Genomic DNA, 20,772 nt, shown 5'->3' on the forward strand with positions numbered 1-20,772 from the left:
TACCTGATTCGCCAATAATATTGGGTTCTGGTGTATTGAAATACAGGAGCTGCTGGATTTGTGTGTTTTCTTACCCCCTCACCATAGTTTGTCAAATGTTTAAACAACTGAACTTATATTCAAGGTTTGTTTCTCTTCATATGTTTTACTGGTTTACATTTGTCTCAGCAACCTGTTGAATGATTCTTCTGCTTTCAAAACAAAATGACAACAGGATGAATGCACACACTTGAAAATACAATACATGCAATGTTATGCATCATAGTGATGCAACCTCCTTTCAGTTTCATACTGCATGTCAATTGAAATCCTTACTGAAATGCACACCTTCTCAAGATTGCGCTTGACTGGCGTGTCAGGCACTCAATTACAGCTGTTTTATCAAGACAATGTGTTCGTTTTGTAAAATATAGTTCCGGTCTGGTGTGGCACCCCAGCTAACGCACAACGTTGCCACAACGTGGCGTGTTAGCAGGGACTGTCTGCGGCGCGCTGGTGTGTCCCGGGCTTTAGAGTAGAGAGACAGTTCAACTGTAAGTATGAATGGCAGAAACGGATATTGCCTTCCCTTTAAATAGAGCGTCAGGGACAGCCTCCCTGGCTTACGGCCATACTAGCCTGAATACGCCCGATCTCGTCCGATCTCGGAAGCCAAGCAGGCTCGGGCCTGGTCAGTACTTGGATGGGAGACCGCCTGGGAATACCAGGTGCTGTAAGCTTTTGCACCTTTTACACACCAGAGGGCGACAAATCACGAGTTTTAACTTTGGATACACACAATTTCATCATTATTTCAGATTTTACTTCCCCAAATACACAGGCATACAATAGATCTTGTTCTCCAACGTAAACGGTCCCTAGTAACTAGGGTACATTCGTAAATAAATTGAGCATCATGGCTAGAAGTGACTAAATGTTGCCTAATCTTTCTCATCAAGAAATGACACAATTACAGCAACACAAAAAGGAACTCCACCGGACAAAGTTCAGTGCTCACAAGGAGCCTCATTCAACACACACGGTTCCATTCCCATTCATGCAAAGCACGAAAGTGTAAAACTTGGGAACGTACTTGAGAGCAAAGATCACATTCAATCTCATTCAAGGCACGGATGTGAATGCAACGGGATGAAATTACTGAAATGATGCCTGCCCTCGAACTGTGATGATGGACTACCCGACTCGCCAATAATATTGGGTTCTGGTGTATTGAAATACAGGAGCTGCTGGATTTGTGTGTTTTCTTACCCCCTCACCATAGTTTGTCAAATGTTTAAACAACTGAACTTATATTCAAGGTTTGTTTCTCTTCATATGTTTTACTGGTTTACATTTGTCTCAGCAACCTGTTGAATGATTCATCTGCTTTCAAAACAAAATGACAACAGGATGAATGCACACACTTGAAAATACACTACATGCAATGTTATGCATCATAGTGATGCAACCTCCTTTCAGTTTCATACTGCATGTCAATTGAAATCCTTACTGAAATGCACACCTTCTCAAGATTGCGCTTGACTGGCGTGACAGGCACTCAATTACAGCTGTTTTATCAAGACAATGTGTTCGTTTTGTAAAATATAGTTCCGGTCTGGTGTGGCACCCCAGCTAACGCACAACGTTGCCACAACGTGGCGTGTTAGCAGGGACAGTCTGCGGCGCGCTGGTGTGTCCCGGGCTTTAGAGTAGAGAGACAGTTCAACTGTAAGTATGAACGGCAGAAACGGATATTGCCTTCCCTTTAAGTAGAGCGTCAGGAACAGCCTCCCTGGCTTATGGCCATTCTAGCCTGAATACGCCCGATCTCGTCCGATCTCGGAAGCCAAGCAGGCTCGGGCCTGGTCAGCACTTGGATGGGAGACTGCCTGGGAATACCAGGTGCTGTAAGCTTTTGCACCTTTTACACACCAGAGGGCGACAAATCACGAGTTTTAACTTTGGATACACACAATTTCATCATTATTTCAGATTTGACTTCCCCAAATACACAGGCATACAATAGATCTTGTTCTCCAACGTAAACGGTCCCTAGTAACTAGGGTACATTCGTAACTAAATTGAGCATCATGGCTAGAAGTGACTAAATGTTGCCTAATCTTTCTCATCAAGAAATGACACAATTACAGCAACACAAAAAGGAACTCCACCGGACAAAGTTCAGTGCTCACAAGGAGCCTCATTCAACACACACGGTTCCATTCCCATTCATGCAAAGCAAGAAAGTGTAAAACTTGGGAACATACTTGAGAGCAAAGATCACATTCAATCTCATTCAAGGCACGGATGTGAATGCAACGGGATGAAATTACTGAAATGATGCCTGCCCTCGAACTGTGATGATGGACTACCCGACTCGCCAATCATGTTGGGTTCTGGTGTATTGAAATACAGGAGCTGCTGGATTTGTATGTTTTCTTACCCCCTCACCATAGTTTGTCAAATGTTTAAACAACTGAACTTATATTCAAGGTTTGTTTCTCTTCATATGTTTTACTGGTTTACATTTGTCTCAGCAACCTGTTGAATGATTCTTCTGCTTTCAAAACAAAATGACAACAGGATGAATGCACACACTTGAAAATACAATACATGCAATGTTATGCATCATAGTGATGCAACCTCCTTTCAGTTTCATACTGCATGTCAATTGAAATCCTTACTGAAATGCACACCTTGTCAAGATTGCGCTTGACTCGCGTGTCAGGCACTCAATTACAGCTGTTTTATCAAGACAATGTGTTCGTTTTGTAATATATAGTTCCGGTCTGGTGTGGCACCCCAGCTAACGCACAACGTTGCCACAATGTTGCCACAACGTGGCGTGTTAGCAGGGACTGTCTGCGGCGCGCTGGTGTGTCCCGGGCTTTAGAGTAGAGAGACAGTTCAACTGTAAGTATGAACGGCAGAAACGGATATTGCCTTCCCTTTAAGTAGAGCGTCAGGGAGAGCCTCCCTGGCTTACGGCCATACTAGCCTGAATACGCCCGATCTCGTCCGATCTCGGAAGCTAAGCAGGCTCGGGCCTGGTCAGTACTTGGATGGGAGACCGCCTGGGAATACCAGGTGCTGTAAGCTTTTGCATCTTTTACACACCAGAGGGCGACAAATCACGAGTTTTAACTTTGGATACACGCAATTTCATCATTATTTCAGATTTGACTTCCCCAAATACACAGGCATACAATAGATCTTGTTCTCCAACGTAAACGGTCCCTAGTAACTAGGGTACATTCGTAAATAAATTGAGCATCATGGCTAGAAGTGACTAAATGTTGCCTAATCTTTCTCATCGAGAAATGACACAATTACAGCAACACAAAAAGGAACTCCACCGGACAAAGTTCAGTGCTCACAAGGAGCCTCATTCAACACATACGGTTCCATTCCCATTCATGCAAAGCACGAAAGTGTAAAACTTGGGAACATACTTGAGAGCAAAGATCACATTCAATCTCATTCAAGGCACGGATGTGAATGCAACGGGATGAAATTACTGAAATGATGCCTGCCCTCGAACTGTGATGATGGACTACCCGACTCGCCAATAATATTGGGTTCTGGTGTATTGAAATACAGGAGCTGCTGGATTTGTGTGTTTTCTTACCCCCTCACCATAGTTTGTCAAATGTTTAAACAACTGAACTTATATTCAAGGTTTGTTTCTCTTCATATGTTTTACTGGTTTACATTTGTCTCAGCAACCTGTTGAATGATTCTTCTGCTTTCAAAACAAAATGACAACAGGATGAATGCAAACACTTGAAAATACAATACATGCAATGTTATGCATCATAGTGATGCAACCTCCTTTCAGTTTCATACTGCATGTCAATTGAAATCCTTACTGAAATGCACACCTTCTCAAGATTGCGCTTGACTGGCGTGTCAGGCACTCAATTACAGCTGTTTTATCAAGACAATGTGTTCGTTTTGTAATATATAGTTCCGGTCTGGTGTGGCACCCCAGCTAACGCACAACGTTGCCACAATGTTGCCACAACGTGGCGTGTTAGCAGGGACTGTCTGCGGCGCGCTGGTGTGTCCCGGGCTTTAGAGTAGAGAGACAGTTCAACTGTAAGTATGAACGGCAGAAACGGATATTGCCTTCCCTTTAAGTAGAGCGTCAGGGACAGCCTCCCTGGCTTACGGCCATACTAGCCTGAATACGCCCAATCTCGTCCGATCTCGGAAGCTAAGCAGGCTCGGGCCTGGTCAGTATTTGGATGGGAGACCGCCTGGGAATACCAGGTGCTGTAAGCTTTTGCATCTTTTACACACCAAAGGGCGACAAATCACAAGTTTTAACTTTGGATACACGCAATTTCATCATTATTTCAGATTTGACTTCCCCAAATACACAGGCATACAATAGATCTTGTTCTCCAACGTAAACGGTCCCTAGTAACTAGTGTACATTTGTAAATAAATTGAGCATCATGGCTAGAAGTGACTAAATGTTGCCTAATCTTTCTCATCGAGAAATGACACAATTACAGCAACACAAAAAGGAACTCCACCGGACAAAGTTCAGTGCTCACAAGGAGCCTCATTCAACACACACGGTTCCATTCCCATTCATGCAAAGCACGAAAGTGTAAAACTTGGGAACATACTTGAGAGCAAAGATCACATTGAATCTCATTCAAGGCACGGATGTGAATGCAACGGGATGAAATTACTGAAATGATGCCTGCCCTCGAACTGTGATGATGGACTACCCGACTCGCCAATAATATTGGGTTCTGGTGTATTGAAATACAGGAGCTGCTGGATTTGTGTGTTTTCTTACCCCCTCACCATAGTTTGTCAAATGTTTAAACAACTGAACTTATATTCAAGGTTTGTTTCTCTTCATATGTTTTACTGGTTTACATTTGTCTCAGCAACCTGTTGAATGATTCTTCTGCTTTCAAAACAAAATGACAACAGGATGAATGCACACACTTGAAAATACAATACATGCAATGTTATGCATCATAGTGATGCAACCTCCTTTCAGTTTCATACTGCATGTCAATTGAAATCCTTACTGAAATGCACACCTTCTCAAGATTGCGCTTGACTGGCGTGTCAGGCACTCAATTACAGCTGTTTTATCAAGACAATGTGTTCGTTTTGTAATATATAGTTCCGGTCTGGTGTGGCACCCCAGCTAACGCACAACGTTGCCACAATGTTGCCACAACGTTTCGTGTTAGCAGGGACTGTCTGCGGCGCGCTGGTGTGTCCCGGGCTTTAGAGTAGAGAGACAGTTCAACTGTAAGTATGAACGGCAGAAACGGATATTGCCTTCCCTTTAAGTAGAGCGTCAGGGACAGCCTCCCTGGCTTACGGCCATACTAGCCTGAATACGCCCGATCTCGTCCGATCTCGGAAGCTAAGCAGGCTCGGGCCTGGTCAGTACTTGGATGGGAGACTGCCTGGGAATACCAGGTGCTGTAAGCTTTTGCATCTTTTACACACCAGAGGGCGACAAATCACGAGTTTTAACTTTGGATACACGCAATTTCATCATTATTTCAGATTTGACTTCCCCAAATACACAGGCATACAATAGATCTTGTTCTCCAACGTAAACGGTCCCTAGTAACTAGGGTACATTCGTAAATAAATTGAGCATCATGGCTAGAAGTGACTAAATGTTGCCTAATCTTTCTCATCGAGAAATGACACAATTACAGCAACACAAAAAGGAACTCCACCGGACAAAGTTCAGTGCTCACAAGGAGCCTCATTCAACACACACGGTTCCATTCCCATTCATGCAAAGCACGAAAGTGTAAAACTTGGGAACATACTTGAGAGCAAAGATCACATTCAATCTCATTCAAGGCACGGATGTGAATGCAACGGGATGAAATTACTGAAATGATGCCTGCCCTCGAACTGTGATGATGGACTACCCGACTCGCCAATAATATTGGGTTCTGGTGTATTGAAATACAGGAGCTGCTGGATTTGTGTGTTTTCTTACCCCCTCACCATAGTTTGTCAAATGTTTAAACAACTGAACTTATATTCAAGGTTTGTTTCTCTTCATATGTTTTACTGGTTTACATTTGTCTCAGCAACCTGTTGAATGATTCTTCTGCTTTCAAAACAAAATGACAACAGGATGAATGCACACACTTGAAAATACAAAACATGCAATGTTATGCATCATAGTGATGCAACCTCCTTTCAGTTTCATACTGCATGTCAATTGAAATCCTTACTGAAATGCACACCTTCTCAAGATTGCGCTTGACTGGCGTGTCAGGCACTCAATTACAGCTGTTTTATCAAGACAAATGTGTTCGTTTTGTAAAATATAGTTCCGGTCTGGTGTGGCACCCCAGCTAACGCACAACGTTGCCACAACGTGGCATATTAGCAGGGACTGTCTGCGGCGCGCTGGTGTGTCCCGGGCTTTAGAGTAGAGAGACAGTTCAACTGTAAGTATGAACGGCAGAAACGGATATTGCCATCCCTTTAAGTAGAGCGTCAGGGACAGCCTCCCTGGCTTACGGCCATACTAGCCTGAATACGCCCGATCTCGTCCGATCTCGGAAGCTAAGCAGGCTCGGGCCTGGTCAGTACTTGGATGGGAGACCGCCTGGGAATACCAGGTGCTGTAAGCTTTTGCATCTTTTACACACCAGAGCGCGACAAATCACGAGTTTTAACTTTGGATACACGCAATTTCATCATTATTTCAGATTTGACTTCCCCAAATACACAGGCATACAATAGATCTTGTTCTCCAACGTAAACGGTCCCTAGTAACTAGGGTACATTCGTAAATAAATTGAGCATCATGGCTAGAAGTGACTAAATGTTGCCTAATCTTTCTCATCGAGAAATGACACAATTACAGCAACACAAAAAGGAACTCCACCGGACAAAGATCAGTGCTCACAAGGAGCCTCATTCAACACACACGGTTCCATTCCCATTCATGCAAAGCACGAAAGTGTAAAACTTGGGAACATACTTGAGAGCAAAGATCACATTCAATCTCATTCAAGGCACGGATGTGAATGCAACGGGGTGAAATTACTGAAATGATGCCTGCCCTCGAACTGTGAAGATGGACTACCCGACTCGCCAATAATATTGGGTTCTGGTGTATTGAAATACAGGAGCTGCTGGATTTGTGTGTTTTCTTACCCCCTCACCATAGTTTGTCAAATGTTTAAACAACTGAACTTATATTCAAGGTTTGTTTCTCTTCATATGTTTTACTGGTTTACATTTGTCTCAGCAACCTGTTGAATGATTCTTCTGCTTTCAAAACAAAATGACAACAGGATGAATGCACACACTTGAAAATATAATACATGCAATGTTATGCATCATAGTGATGCAACCTCCTTTCAGTTTCATACTGCATGTCAATTGAAATCCTTACTGAAATGCACACCTTCTCAAGATTGCGCTTGACTGGCGTGTCAGGCACTCAATTACAGCTGTTTTATCAAGACAAATGTGTTCGTTTTGTAAAATATAGTTCCGGTCTGGTGTGGCACCCCAGCTAACGCACAACGTTGCCACAACGTTTCGTGTTAGCAGGGACTGTCTGCGGCGCGCTGGTGTGTCCCGGACTTTAGAGTAGAGAGACAGTTCAACTGCAAGCATGAGCGGCAGAAACGGATATTGCCTTCCCTTTAAGAAGAGCGTCAGGGACAGCCTCCCTGGCTTACGGCCATACTAGCCTGAATACGCCCGATCTCGTCCGATCTCGGAAGCTAAGCTGGCTCGGGCCTGGTCAGTACTTGGATGGGAGACCGCCTGGGAATACCAGGTGCTGTAAGCTTTTGCATATTTTACACACCAGAGGGCGACAAATCACGAGTTTTAACTTTGGATACACACAATTTCATCATTATTTCAGGTTTTACTTCCCCAAATACACAGGCATACAATAGATCTTGTTCTCCAACGTAAAAGGTCCCTAGTAACTAGGGTACATTCATAAATAAATTGAGCATCATGGCTAGAAGTGTCTAAATGTTGCCTAATCTTTCTCATCGAGAAATGACACAATTACAGCAACACAAAAAGGAACTCCACCGGACAAAGTTCAGTGCTCACAAGGAGCCTCATTCAACACACACGGTTCCATTCCCATTCATGCAAAGCACGAAAGTGTAAAACTTGGGAACATACTTGAGAGCAAAGATCACATTCAATCTCATTCAAGGCACGGATGTGAATGCAACGGGATGAAATTACTGAAATGATGCCTGCCCTCGAACTGTGATGATGGACTACCCGACTCGCCAATAATATTGGGTTCTGGTGTATTGAAATACAGGAGCTGCTGGATTTGTGTGTTTTCTTACCCCCTCACCATAGTTTGTCAAATGTTTAAACAACTGAACTTATATTCAAGGTTTATTTTTCTTCATATGTTTTACTGGTTTACATTTGTCTCAGCAACCTGTTGAATGATTCTTCTGCTTTCAAAACAAAATGACAACAGGATGAATGCACACACTTGAAAATACAATACATGCAATGTTATGCATCATAGTGATGCAACCTCCTTTCAGTTTCATACTGCATGTCAATTGAAATCCTTACTGAAATGCACACCTTCTCAAGATTGCGCTTGACTGGCGTGTCAGGCACTCAATTACAGCTGTTTTATCAAAACAATGTGTTCGTTTTGTAATATATACTTCCGGTCTGGTGTGGCACCCCAGCTAACGCACAACGTTGCCACAATGTTGCCACAACGTGGCGTGTTAGCAGGGACTGTCTGCGGCGCGCTGGTGTGTCCCGGGCTTTAGAGTAGAGAGACAGTTCAACTGTAAGTATGAACGGCAGAAACGGATATTGCCTTCCCTTTAAGTAGAGCGTCAGGGACAGCCTTCCTGGCTTACGGCCATACTAGCCTGAATACGCTCGATCTCGTCCGATCTCGGAAGCTAAGCAGGCTCGGGCCTGGTCAGTACTTGAATGGGAGACCGCCTGGGAATACCAGGTGCTGTAAGCTTTTGCATCTTTTACACACCAGAGGGCGACAAATCACGAGTTTTAACTTTGGATACACGCAATTTCATCATTATTTCAGATTTGACTTCCCCAAATACACAGGCATACAATAGATCTTGTTCTCCAACGTAAACGGTCCCTAGTAACTAGGGTACATTCATAAATAAATTGAGCATCATGGCTAGAAGTGACTAAATGTTGCCTAATCTTTCTCATCGAGAAATGACACAATTACAGCAACACAAAAAGGAACTCCACCGGACAAAGTTCAGTGCTCACAAGGAGCCTCATTCAACACACACGGTTCCATTCCCATTCATGCAAAGCACGAAAGTGTAAAACTTGGGAACATACTTGAGAGCAAAGATCACATTCAATCTCATTCAAGGCACGGATGTGAATGCAACGGGATGAAATTACTGAAATGATGCCTGCCCTCGAACTGTGATGATGGACTACCTGATTCGCCAATAATATTGGGTTCTGGTGTATTGAAATACAGGAGCTGCTGGATTTGTGTGTTTTCTTACCCCCTCACCATAGTTTGTCAAATGTTTAAACAACTGAACTTATATTCAAGGTTTGTTTCTCTTCATATGTTTTACTGGTTTACATTTGTCTCAGCAACCTGTTGAATGATTCTTCTGCTTTCAAAACAAAATGACAACAGGATGAATGCACACACTTGAAAATACAATACATGCAATGTTATGCATCATAGTGATGCAACCTCCTTTCAGTTTCATACTGCATGTCAATTGAAATCCTTACTGAAATGCACACCTTCTCAAGATTGCGCTTGACTGGCGTGTCAGGCACTCAATTACAGCTGTTTTATCAAGACAATGTGTTCGTTTTGTAAAATATAGTTCCGGTCTGGTGTGGCACCCCAGCTAACGCACAACGTTGCCACAACGTTGCCACAACGTGGCGTGTTAGCAGGGACTGTCTGCGGCGCGCTGGTGTGTCCCGGGCTTTAGAGTAGAGAGACAGTTCAACTGTAAGTATGAACGGCAGAAACGGATATTGCCTTCCCTTTAACTAGAGCGTCAGGGACAGCCTCCCTGGCTTACGGCCATATTAGCCTGAATACGCCCGATCTCGTCCGATCTCGGAAGCCAAGCAGGCTCGGGTCTGGTCAGTACTTGGATGGGAGACCGCCTGGGAATACCAGGTGCTGTAAGCTTCTTCACCTTTTACACACCAGAGGGCGACAAATCACGAGTTTTAACTTTGGATACACACAATTTCATCATTATTTCAGATTTTACTTCCCCAAATACACAGGCATACAATAGATCTTGTTCTCCAACGTAAACGGTCCCTAGTAACTAGGGTACATTCGTAAATAAATTGAGCATCATGGCTAGAAGTGACTAAATGTTGCCTAATCTTTCTCATCGAGAAATGACACAATTACAGCAACACAAAAAGAACTCCACCGGACAAAGTTCAGTGCTCACAAGGAGCCTCATTCAACACACACGGTTCCATTCCCATTCATGCAAAGCACGAAAGTGTAAAACTTGGGAACATACTTGAGAGCAAAGATCACATTCAATCTCATTCAAGGCACGGATGTGAATGCAACGGGATGAAATTACTGAAATGATGCCTGCCCTCGAACTGTGATGATGGACTACCCGACTCGCCAATAATATTGGCTTCTGGTGTATTGAAATACAGGAGCTGCTGGATTTGTGTCATTTCTTACCCCCTCACCATAGTTTGTCAAATGTTTAAACAACTGAACTTATATTGAAGGTTTGTTTCTCTTCATATGTTTTACTGGTTTACATTTGTCTCAGCAACCTGTTGAATGATTCTTCTGCTTTCAAAACAAAATGACAACAGGATGAATGCACACACTTGAAAATACAATACATGCAATGTTATGCATCATAGTGATGCAACCTCCTTTCAGTTTCATACTGCATGTCAATTGAAATCCTTACTGAAATGCACACCTTCTCAAGATTGCGCTTGACTGGCGTGTCAGGCACTCAATTACAGCTGTTTTATCAAGACAATGTGTTCGTTTTGTAAAATATAGTTCCGGTCTGGTGTGGCACCCCAGCTAACGCACAACGTTGCCACAACGTTGCCACAACGTGGCGTGTTAGCAGGGACTGTCTGCGGCGCGCTGGTGTGTCCCGGGCTTTAGAGTAGAGAGACAGTTCAACTGTAAGTATGAACGGCAGAAACGGATATTGCCTTCCCTTTAACTAGAGCGTCAGGGACAGCCTCCCTGGCTTACGGCCATATTAGCCTGAATACGCCCGATCTCGTCCGATCTCGGAAGCCAAGCAGGCTCGGGTCTGGTCAGTACTTGGATGGGAGACCGCCTGGGAATACCAGGTGCTGTAAGCTTCTTCACCTTTTACACACCAGAGGGCGACAAATCACGAGTTTTAACTTTGGATACACACAATTTCATCATTATTTCAGATTTTACTTCCCCAAATACACAGGCATACAATAGATCTTGTTCTCCAACGTAAACGGTCCCTAGTAACTAGGGTACATTCGTAAATAAATTGAGCATCATGGCTAGAAGTGACTAAATGTTGCCTAATCTTTCTCATCGAGAAATGACACAATTACAGCAACACAAAAAGAACTCCACCGGACAAAGTTCAGTGCTCACAAGGAGCCTCATTCAACACACACGGTTCCATTCCCATTCATGCAAAGCACGAAAGTGTAAAACTTGGGAACATACTTGAGAGCAAAGATCACATTCAATCTCATTCAAGGCACGGATGTGAATGCAACGGGATGAAATTACTGAAATGATGCCTGCCCTCGAACTGTGATGATGGACTACCCGACTCGCCAATAATATTGGCTTCTGGTGTATTGAAATACAGGAGCTGCTGGATTTGTGTCATTTCTTACCCCCTCACCATAGTTTGTCAAATGTTTAAACAACTGAACTTATATTGAAGGTTTGTTTCTCTTCATATGTTTTACTGGTTTACATTTGTCTCAGCAACCTGTTGAATGATTCTTCTGCTTTCAAAACAAAATGACAACAGGATGAATGCACACACTTGAAAATACAATACATGCAATGTTATGCATCATAGTGATGCAACCTCCTTTCAGTTTCATACTGCATGTCAATTGAAATCCTTACTGAAATGCACACCTTCTCAAGATTGCGCTTGACTGGCGTGTCAGGCACTCAATTACAGCTGTTTTATCAAGACAATGTGTTCGTTTTGTAAAATATAGTTCCGGTCTGGTGTGGCACCCCAGCTAACGCACAACGTTGCCACAACGTGGCGTGTTAGCAGGGACTGTCTGTGGCGCGCTGGTGTGTCCCGGGCTTTAGAGTAGAGAGACAGTTCAACTGTAAGTATGAATGGCAGAAACGGATATTGCCTTCCCTTTAAATAGAGCGTCAGGGACAGCCTCCCTGGCTTACGGCCATACTAGCCTGAATACGCCCGATCTCGTCCGATCTCGGAAGCCAAGCAGGCTCGGGCCTGGTTAGTACTTGGATGGGAGACCGCCTGGGAATACCAGGTGCTGTAAGCTTTTGCACCTTTTACACACCAGAGGGCGACAAATCACGAGTTTTAACTTTGGATACACACAATTTCATCATTATTTCAGATTTTACTTCCCCAAATACACAGGCATACAATAGATCTTGTTCTCCAACGTAAACGGTCCCTAGTAACTAGGGTACATTCGTAAATAAATTGAGCATCATGGCTAGAAGTGACTAAATGTTGCCTAATCTTTCTCATCAAGAAATGACACAATTACAGCAACACAAAAAGGAACTCCACCGGACAAAGTTCAGTGCTCACAAGGAGCCTCATTCAACACACACGGTTCCATTCCCATTCATGCAAAGCACGAAAGTGTAAAACTTGGGAACGTACTTGAGAGCAAAGATCACATTCAATCTCATTCAAGGCACGGATGTGAATGCAACGGGATGAAATTACTGAAATGATGCCTGCCCTCGAACTGTGATGATGGACTACCCGACTCGCCAATAATATTGGGTTCTGGTGTATTGAAATACAGGAGCTGCTGGATTTGTGTGTTTTCTTACCGCCTCACCATAGTTTGTCAAATGTTTAAACAACTGAACTTATATTCAAGGTTTGTTTCTCTTCATATGTTTTACTGGTTTACATTTGTCTCAGCAACCTGTTGAATGATTCATCTGCTTTCAAAACAAAATGACAACAGGATGAATGCACACACTTGAAAATACACTACATGCAATGTTATGCATCATAGTGATGCAACCTCCTTTCAGTTTCATACTGCATGTCAATTGAAATCCTTACTGAAATGCACACCTTCTCAAGATTGCGCTTGACTGGCGTGTCAGGCACTCAATTACAGCTGTTTTATCAAGACAATGTGTTCGTTTTGTAAAATATAGTTCCGGTCTGGTGTGGCACCCCAGCTAACGCACAACGTTGCCACAACGTGGCGTGTTAGCAGGGACAGTCTGCGGCGCGCTGGTGTGTCCCGGGCTTTAGAGTAGAGAGACAGTTCAACTGTAAGTATGAACGGCAGAAACGGATATTGCCTTCCCTTTAAGTAGAGCGTCAGGAACAGCCTCCCTGGCTTATGGCCATTCTAGCCTGAATACGCCCGATCTCGTCCGATCTCGGAAGCCAAGCAGGCTCGGGCCTGGTCAGCACTTGGATGGGAGACCGCCTGGGAATACCAGGTGCTGTAAGCTTTTGCACCTTTTACACACCAGAGGGCGACAAATCACGAGTTTTAACTTTGGATACACACAATTTCATCATTATTTCAGATTTTACTTCCCCAAATACACAGGCATACAATAGATCTTGTTCTCCAACGTAAACGGTCCCTAGTAACTAGGGTACATTCGTAACTAAATTGAGCATCATGGCTAGAAGTGACTAAATGTTGCCTAATCTTTCTCATCGAGAAATGACACAATTACAGCAACACAAAAAGGAACTCCACCGGACAAAGTTCAGTGCTCACAAGGAGCCTCATTCAACACACACGGTTCCATTCCCATTCATGCAAAGCAAGAAAGTGTAAAACTTGGGAACATACTTGAGAGCAAAGATCACATTCAATCTCATTCAAGGCACGGATGTGAATGCAACGGGATGAAATTACTGAAATGATGCCTGCCCTCGAACTGTGATGATGGACTACCCGACTCGCCAATCATGTTGGGTTCTGGTGTATTGAAATACAGGAGCTGCTGGATTTGTATGTTTTCTTACCCCCTCACCATAGTTTGTCAAATGTTTAAACAACTGAACTTATATTCAAGGTTTGTTTCTCTTCATATGTTTTACTGGTTTACATTTGTCTCAGCAACCTGTTGAATGATTCTTCTGCTTTCAAAACAAAATGACAACAGGATGAATGCACACACTTGAAAATACAATACATGCAATGTTATGCATCATAGTGATGCAACCTCCTTTCAGTTTCATACTGCATGTCAATTGAAATCCTTACTGAAATGCACACCTTGTCAAGATTGCGCTTGACTGGCGTGTCAGGCACTCAATTACAGCTGTTTTATCAAGACAATGTGTTCGTTTTGTAATATATAGTTCCGGTCTGGTGTGGCACCCCAGCTAACGCACAACGTTGCCACAATGTTGCCACAACGTGGCGTGTTAGCAGGGACTGTCTGCGGCGCGCTGGTGTGTCCCGGGCTTTAGAGTAGAGAGACAGTTCAACTGTAAGTATGAACGGCAGAAACGGATATTGCCTTCCCTTTAAGTAGAGCGTCAGGGACAGCCTCCCTGGCTTACGGCCATACTAGCCTGAATACGCCCGATCTCGTCCGATCTCGGAAGCTAAGCAGGCTCGGGCCTGGTCAGTACTTGGATGGGAGACCGCCTGGGAATACCAGGTGCTGTAAGCTTTTGCATCTTTTACACACCAGAGGGCGACAAATCACGAGTTTTAACTTTGGATACACGCAATTTCATCATTATTTCAGATTTGACTTCCCCAAATACACAGGCATACATTAGATCTTGTTCTCCAACGTAAACGGTCCCTAGTAACTAGGGTACATTCGTAAATAAATTGAGCATCATGGCTAGAAGTGACTAAATGTTGCCTAATCTTTCTCATCGAGAAATGACACAATTACAGCAACACAAAAAGGAACTCCACCGGACAAAGTTCAGTGCTCACAAGGAGCCTCATTCAACACACACGGTTCCATTCCCATTCATGCAAAGCACGAAAGTGTAAAACTTGGGAACATACTTGAGAGCAAAGATCACATTCAATCTCATTCAAGGCACGGATGTGAATGCAACGGGATGAAATTACTGAAATGATGCCTGCCCTCGAACTGTGATGATGGACTACCCGACTCGCCAATAATATTGGGTTCTGGTGTATTGAAATACAGGAGCTGCTGGATTTGTGTGTTTTCTTACCCCCTCACCATAGTTTGTCAAATGTTTAAACAACTGAACTTATATTCAAGGTTTGTTTCTCTTCATATGTTTTACTGGTTTACATTTGTCTCAGCAACCTGTTGAATGATTCTTCTGCTTTCAAAACAAAATGACAACAGGATGAATGCACACACTTGAAAATACAATACATGCAATGTTATGCATCATAGTGATGCAACCTCCTTTCAGTTTCATACTGCATGTCAATTGAAATCCTTACTGAAATGCACACCTTCTCAAGATTGCGCTTGACTGGCGTGTCAGGCACTCAATTACAGCTGTTTTATCAAGACAAATGTGTTCGTTTTGTAAAATATAGTTCCGGTCTGGTGTGGCACCCCAGCTATCGCACAACGTTGCCACAACGTGGCATATTAGCAGGGACTGTCTGCGGCGCGCTGGTGTGTCCCGGGCTTTAGAGTAGAGAGACAGTTCAACTGTAAGTATGAACGGCAGAAACGGATATTGCCATCCCTTTAAGTAGAGCGTCAGGGACAGCCTCCCTGGCTTACGGCCATACTAGCCTGAATACGCCCGATCTCGTCCGATCTCGGAAGCTAAGCAGGCTCGGGCCTGGTCAGTACTTGGATGGGAGACCGCCTGGGAATACCAGGTGCTGTAAGCTTTTGCATCTTTTACACACCAGAGCGCGACAAATCACGAGTTTTAACTTTGGATACACGCAATTTCATCATTATTTCAGATTTGACTTCCCCAAATACACAGGCATACAATAGATCTTGTTCTCCAACGTAAACGGTCCCTAGTAACTAGGGTACATTCGTAAATAAATTGAGCATCATGGCTAGAAGTGACTAAATGTTGCCTAATCTTTCTCATCGAGAAATGACACAATTACAGCAACACAAAAAGGAACTCCACCGGACAAAGATCAGTGCTCACAAGGAGCCTCATTCAACACACACGGTTCCATTCCCATTCATGCAAAGCACGAAAGTGTAAAACTTGGGAACATACTTGAGAGCAAAGATCACATTCAATCTCATTCAAGGCACGGATGTGAATGCAACGGGGTGAAATTACTGAAATGATGCCTGCCCTCGAACTGTGATGATGGACTACCCGACTCGCCAATAATATTGGGTTCTGGTGTATTGAAATACAGGAGCTGCTGGATTTGTGTGTTTTCTTACCCCCTCACCATAGTTTGTCAAATGTTTAAACAACTGAACTTATATTCAAGGTTTGTTTCTCTTCATATGTTTTACTGGTTTACATTTGTCTCAGCAACCTGTTGAATGATTCTTCTGCTTTCAAAACAAAATGACAACAGGATGAATGCACACACTTGAAAATACAATACATGCAATGTTATGCATCATAGTGATGCAACCTCCTTTCAGTTTCATACTGCATGTCAATTGAAATCCTTACTGAAATGCACACCTTCTCAAGATTGCGCTTGACTGGCGTGTCAGGCACTCAATTACAGCTGTTTTATCAAGACAAATGTGTTCGTTTTGTAAAATATAGTTCCGGTCTGGTGTGGCACCCCAGCTAACGCACAACGTTGCCACAACGTGGCATATTAGCAGGGACTGTCTGCGGCGCGCTGGTGTGTCCCGGGCTTTAGAGTAGAGAGACAGTTCAACTGTAAGTATGAACGGCAGAAACGGATATTGCCATCCCTTTAAGTAGAGCGTCAGGGACAGCCTCCCTGGCTTACGGCCATACTAGCCTGAATACGCCCGATCTCGTCCGATCTCGGAAGCTAAGCAGGCTCTGGCCTGGTCAGTACTTGAATGGGAGACCCCCTGGGAATACCAGGTGCTGTAAGCTTTTGCATCTTTTACACACCAGAGCGCGACAAATCACGAGTTTTAACTTTGGATACACGCAATTTCATCATTATTTCAGATTTGACTTCCCCAAATACACAGGCATACAATAGATCTTGTTCTCCAACGTAAACGGTCCCTAGTAACAAGGGTACATTCGTAAATAAATTGAGCATCATGGCTAGAAGTGACTAAATGTTGCCTAATCTTTCTCATCGAGAAATGACACAATTACAGCAACACAAAAAGGAACTCCACCGGACAAAGATCAGTGCTCACAAGGAGCCTCATTCAACACACACGGTTCCATTCCCATTCATGCAAAGCACGAAAGTGTAAAACTTGGGAACATACTTGAGAGCAAAGATCACATTCAATCTCATTCAAGGCACGGATGTGAATGCAACGGGGTGAAATTACTGAAATGATGCCTGCCCTCGAACTGTGATGATGGACTACCCGACTCGCCAATAATATTGGGTTCTGGTGTATTGAAATACAGGAGCTGCTGGATTTGTGTGTTTTCTTACCCCCTCACCATAGTTTGTCAAATGTTTAAACAACTGAACTTATATTCAAGGTTTGTTTCTCTTCATATGTTTTACTGGTTTACATTTGTCTCAGCAACCTGTTGAATGATTCTTCTGCTTTCAAAACAAAATGACAACAGGATGAATGCACACACTTGAAAATACAATACATGCAATGTTATGCATCATAGTGATGCAACCTCCTTTCAGTTTCATACTGCATGTCAATTGAAATCCTTACTGAAATGCACACCTTCTCAAGATTGCGCTTGACTGGCGTGTCAGGCACTCAATTACAGCTGTTTTATCAAGACAAATGTGTTCGTTTTGTAAAATATAGATCCGGTCTGGTGTGGCACCCCAGCTAACGCACAACGTTGCCACAACGTGGCATATTAGCAGGGACTGTCTGCGGCGCGCTGGTGTGTCCCGGGCTTTAGAGTAGAGAGACAGTTCAACTGTAAGTATGAACGGCAGAAACGGATATTGCCATCCCTTTAAGTAGAGCGTCAGGGACAGCCTCCCTGGCTTACGGCCATACTAGCCTGAATACGCCCGATCTCGTCCGATCTCGGAAGCTAAGCAGGCTCGGGCCTGGTCAGTACTTGGATGGGAGACCGCCTGGGAATACCAGGTGCTGTAAGCTTTTGCATCTTTTACACACCAGAGCGCGACAAATCACGAGTTTTAACTTTGGATACACGCAATTTCATCATTATTTCAGATTTGACTTCCCCAAATACACAGGCATACAATAGATCTTGTTCTCCAACGTAAACGGTCCCTAGTAACTAGGGTACATTCGTAAATAAATTGAGCATCATGGCTAGAAGTGACTAAATGTTGCCTAATCTTTCTCATCGAGAAATGACACAATTACAGCAACACAAAAAGGAACTCCACCGGACAAAGATCAGTGCTCACAAGGAGCCTCATTCAACACACACAGTTCCATTCCCATTCATGCAAAGCACGAAAGTGTAAAACTTGGGAACATACTTGAGAGCAAAGATCACATTGAATCTCATTCAAGGCACGGATGTGAATGCAACGGGATGAAATTACTGAAATGATGCCTGCCCTCGAACTGTGATGATGGACTACCCGACTCGCCAATAATATTGGGTTCTGGTGTATTGAAATACAGGAGCTGCTGGATTTGTGTGTTTTCTTACCCCCTCACCATAGTTTGTCAAATGTTTAAACAACTGAACTTATATTCAAGGTTTGTTTCTCTTCATATGTTTTACTGGTTTACATTTGTCTCAGCAACCTGTTGAATGATTCTTCTGCTTTCAAAACAAAATGACAACAGGATGAATGCACACACTTGAAAATACAATACATGCAATGTTATGCATCATAGTGATGCAACCTCCTTTCAGTTTCATACTGCATGTCAATTGAAATCCTTACTGAAATGCACACCTTCTCAAGATTGCGCTTGACTGGCGTGTCAGGCACTCAATTACAGCTGTTTTATCAAGACAAATGTGTTCGTTTTGTAAAATATAGTTCCGGTCTGGTGTGGCACCCCAGCTAACGCACAACGTTGCCACAACGTGGCATATTAGCAGGGACTGTCTGCGGCGCGCTGGTGTGTCCCGGGCTTTAGAGTAGAGAGACAGTTCAACTGTAAGTATGAACGGCAGAAACGGATATTGCCATCCCTTTAAGTAGAGCGTCAGGGACAGCCTCCCTGGCTTACGGCCATACTAGCCTGAATACGCCCGATCTCGTCCGATCTCGGAAGCTAAGCAGGCTCGGGCCTGGTCAGTACTTGGATGGGAGACCGCCTGGGAATACCAGGTGCTGTAAGCTTTTGCATCTTTTACACACCAAAGGGCGACAAATCACGAGTTTTAACTTTGGATACACGCAATTTCATCATTATTTCAGATTTGACTTCCCCAAATACACAGGCATACAATAGATCTTGTTCTCCAACGTAAACTGTCCCTAGTAACTAGGGTATATTCGTAAATAAATTGAGCATCATGGCTAGAAGTGACTAAATGTTGCCTAATCTTTCTCATCGAGAAATGACACAATTACAGCAACACAAAAAGGAACTCCACCGGACAAAGTTCAGTGCTCACAAGGAGCCTCATTCAACACACACGGTTCCATTCCCATTCATGCAAAGCACGAAAGTGTAAAACTTGGGAACATACTTGAGAGCAAAGATCACATTCAATCTCATTCAAGGCACGGATGTGAATGCAACGGGATGAAATTACTGAAATGATGCCTGCCCTCGAACTGTGATGATGGACTCCCCGACTCGCCAATAATATTGGGTTCTGGTGTATTGAAATACAGGAGCTGCTGGATTTGTGTGTTTTCTTACCCCCTCACCATAGTTTGTCAAATGTTTAAACAACTGAACTTATATTCAAGGTTTGTTTCTCTTCATATGTTTTACTGGTTTACATTTGTCTCAGCAACCTGTTGAATGATTCTTCTGCTTTCAAAACAAAATGACAACAGGATGAATGCACACACTTGAAAATACAATACATGCAATGTTATGCATCATAGTGATGCAACCTCCTTTCAGTTTCATACTGCATGTCAATTGAAATCCTTACTGAAATGCACACCTTCTCAAGATTGCGCTTGACTGGTGTGTCAGGCACTCAATTACAGCTGTTTTATCAAAACAATGTGTTCGTTTTGTAATATATACTTCCGGTCTGGTGTGGCACCCCAGCTAACGCACAACGTTGCCACAATGTTGCCACAACGTGGCGTGTTAGCAGGGACTGTCTGCGGCGCGCTGGTGTGTCCCGGGCTTTAGAGTAGAGAGACAGTTCAACTGTAAGTATGAACGGCAGAAACGGATATTGCCTTCCCTTTAAGTAGAGCGTCAGGGACAGCCTCCCTGGCTTACGGCCATACTAGCCTGAATACGCTCGATCTCGTCCGATCTCGGAAGCTAAGCAGGCTCGGGCCTGGTCAGTACTTGAATGGGAGACCGCCTGGGAATACCAGGTGCTGTAAGCTTTT

General features: G+C 43.6%; 18 non-coding genes across 18 annotated transcripts; all 18 read left to right on the forward strand.

The window, feature by feature from the left end:
* The first annotated feature begins 600 nt into the window (after nt 1–600).
* On the forward strand, nt 601–719 carry LOC136743530 (5S ribosomal RNA). The gene has a single exon (XR_010815589.1). It is a non-coding gene; the product is annotated as a 5S ribosomal RNA (ribosomal RNA).
* Nucleotides 720–1,774: 1,055 nt separating this feature from the next.
* On the forward strand, nt 1,775–1,893 carry LOC136743713 (5S ribosomal RNA). Its single transcript, XR_010815765.1, has one exon. It is a non-coding gene; the product is annotated as a 5S ribosomal RNA (ribosomal RNA).
* A 1,066-nt stretch (nt 1,894–2,959) lies between these two features.
* Nucleotides 2,960–3,078, forward strand: LOC136743435 (5S ribosomal RNA). Its single transcript, XR_010815497.1, has one exon. It is a non-coding gene; the product is annotated as a 5S ribosomal RNA (ribosomal RNA).
* A 1,066-nt stretch (nt 3,079–4,144) lies between these two features.
* LOC136743674 (5S ribosomal RNA) lies at nt 4,145–4,263 on the forward strand. The gene has a single exon (XR_010815728.1). It is a non-coding gene; the product is annotated as a 5S ribosomal RNA (ribosomal RNA).
* Nucleotides 4,264–5,329: 1,066 nt separating this feature from the next.
* LOC136743571 (5S ribosomal RNA) lies at nt 5,330–5,448 on the forward strand. Its single transcript, XR_010815629.1, has one exon. It is a non-coding gene; the product is annotated as a 5S ribosomal RNA (ribosomal RNA).
* Nucleotides 5,449–6,504: 1,056 nt separating this feature from the next.
* On the forward strand, nt 6,505–6,623 carry LOC136743436 (5S ribosomal RNA). Its single transcript, XR_010815498.1, has one exon. It is a non-coding gene; the product is annotated as a 5S ribosomal RNA (ribosomal RNA).
* Nucleotides 6,624–7,679: 1,056 nt separating this feature from the next.
* LOC136743564 (5S ribosomal RNA) lies at nt 7,680–7,798 on the forward strand. The gene has a single exon (XR_010815622.1). It is a non-coding gene; the product is annotated as a 5S ribosomal RNA (ribosomal RNA).
* Nucleotides 7,799–8,864: 1,066 nt separating this feature from the next.
* LOC136743598 (5S ribosomal RNA) lies at nt 8,865–8,983 on the forward strand. The gene has a single exon (XR_010815654.1). It is a non-coding gene; the product is annotated as a 5S ribosomal RNA (ribosomal RNA).
* Nucleotides 8,984–10,049: 1,066 nt separating this feature from the next.
* LOC136743675 (5S ribosomal RNA) lies at nt 10,050–10,168 on the forward strand. The gene has a single exon (XR_010815729.1). It is a non-coding gene; the product is annotated as a 5S ribosomal RNA (ribosomal RNA).
* A 1,065-nt stretch (nt 10,169–11,233) lies between these two features.
* Nucleotides 11,234–11,352, forward strand: LOC136743676 (5S ribosomal RNA). The gene has a single exon (XR_010815730.1). It is a non-coding gene; the product is annotated as a 5S ribosomal RNA (ribosomal RNA).
* A 1,054-nt stretch (nt 11,353–12,406) lies between these two features.
* LOC136743489 (5S ribosomal RNA) lies at nt 12,407–12,525 on the forward strand. Its single transcript, XR_010815549.1, has one exon. It is a non-coding gene; the product is annotated as a 5S ribosomal RNA (ribosomal RNA).
* Nucleotides 12,526–13,580: 1,055 nt separating this feature from the next.
* LOC136743704 (5S ribosomal RNA) lies at nt 13,581–13,699 on the forward strand. The gene has a single exon (XR_010815757.1). It is a non-coding gene; the product is annotated as a 5S ribosomal RNA (ribosomal RNA).
* Nucleotides 13,700–14,765: 1,066 nt separating this feature from the next.
* On the forward strand, nt 14,766–14,884 carry LOC136743437 (5S ribosomal RNA). Its single transcript, XR_010815499.1, has one exon. It is a non-coding gene; the product is annotated as a 5S ribosomal RNA (ribosomal RNA).
* Nucleotides 14,885–15,940: 1,056 nt separating this feature from the next.
* Nucleotides 15,941–16,059, forward strand: LOC136743438 (5S ribosomal RNA). The gene has a single exon (XR_010815500.1). It is a non-coding gene; the product is annotated as a 5S ribosomal RNA (ribosomal RNA).
* Nucleotides 16,060–17,115: 1,056 nt separating this feature from the next.
* LOC136743603 (5S ribosomal RNA) lies at nt 17,116–17,234 on the forward strand. The gene has a single exon (XR_010815659.1). It is a non-coding gene; the product is annotated as a 5S ribosomal RNA (ribosomal RNA).
* A 1,056-nt stretch (nt 17,235–18,290) lies between these two features.
* LOC136743440 (5S ribosomal RNA) lies at nt 18,291–18,409 on the forward strand. The gene has a single exon (XR_010815502.1). It is a non-coding gene; the product is annotated as a 5S ribosomal RNA (ribosomal RNA).
* A 1,056-nt stretch (nt 18,410–19,465) lies between these two features.
* LOC136743441 (5S ribosomal RNA) lies at nt 19,466–19,584 on the forward strand. Its single transcript, XR_010815503.1, has one exon. It is a non-coding gene; the product is annotated as a 5S ribosomal RNA (ribosomal RNA).
* Nucleotides 19,585–20,650: 1,066 nt separating this feature from the next.
* LOC136743599 (5S ribosomal RNA) lies at nt 20,651–20,769 on the forward strand. Its single transcript, XR_010815655.1, has one exon. It is a non-coding gene; the product is annotated as a 5S ribosomal RNA (ribosomal RNA).
* Nucleotides 20,770–20,772: the final 3 nt, after the last annotated feature.

This window comes from Amia ocellicauda, unplaced genomic scaffold (genome assembly GCF_036373705.1).
Source record: "Amia ocellicauda isolate fAmiCal2 unplaced genomic scaffold, fAmiCal2.hap1 HAP1_SCAFFOLD_80, whole genome shotgun sequence".
Classification (NCBI taxonomy): Eukaryota; Metazoa; Chordata; class Actinopteri; order Amiiformes; family Amiidae; genus Amia; species Amia ocellicauda.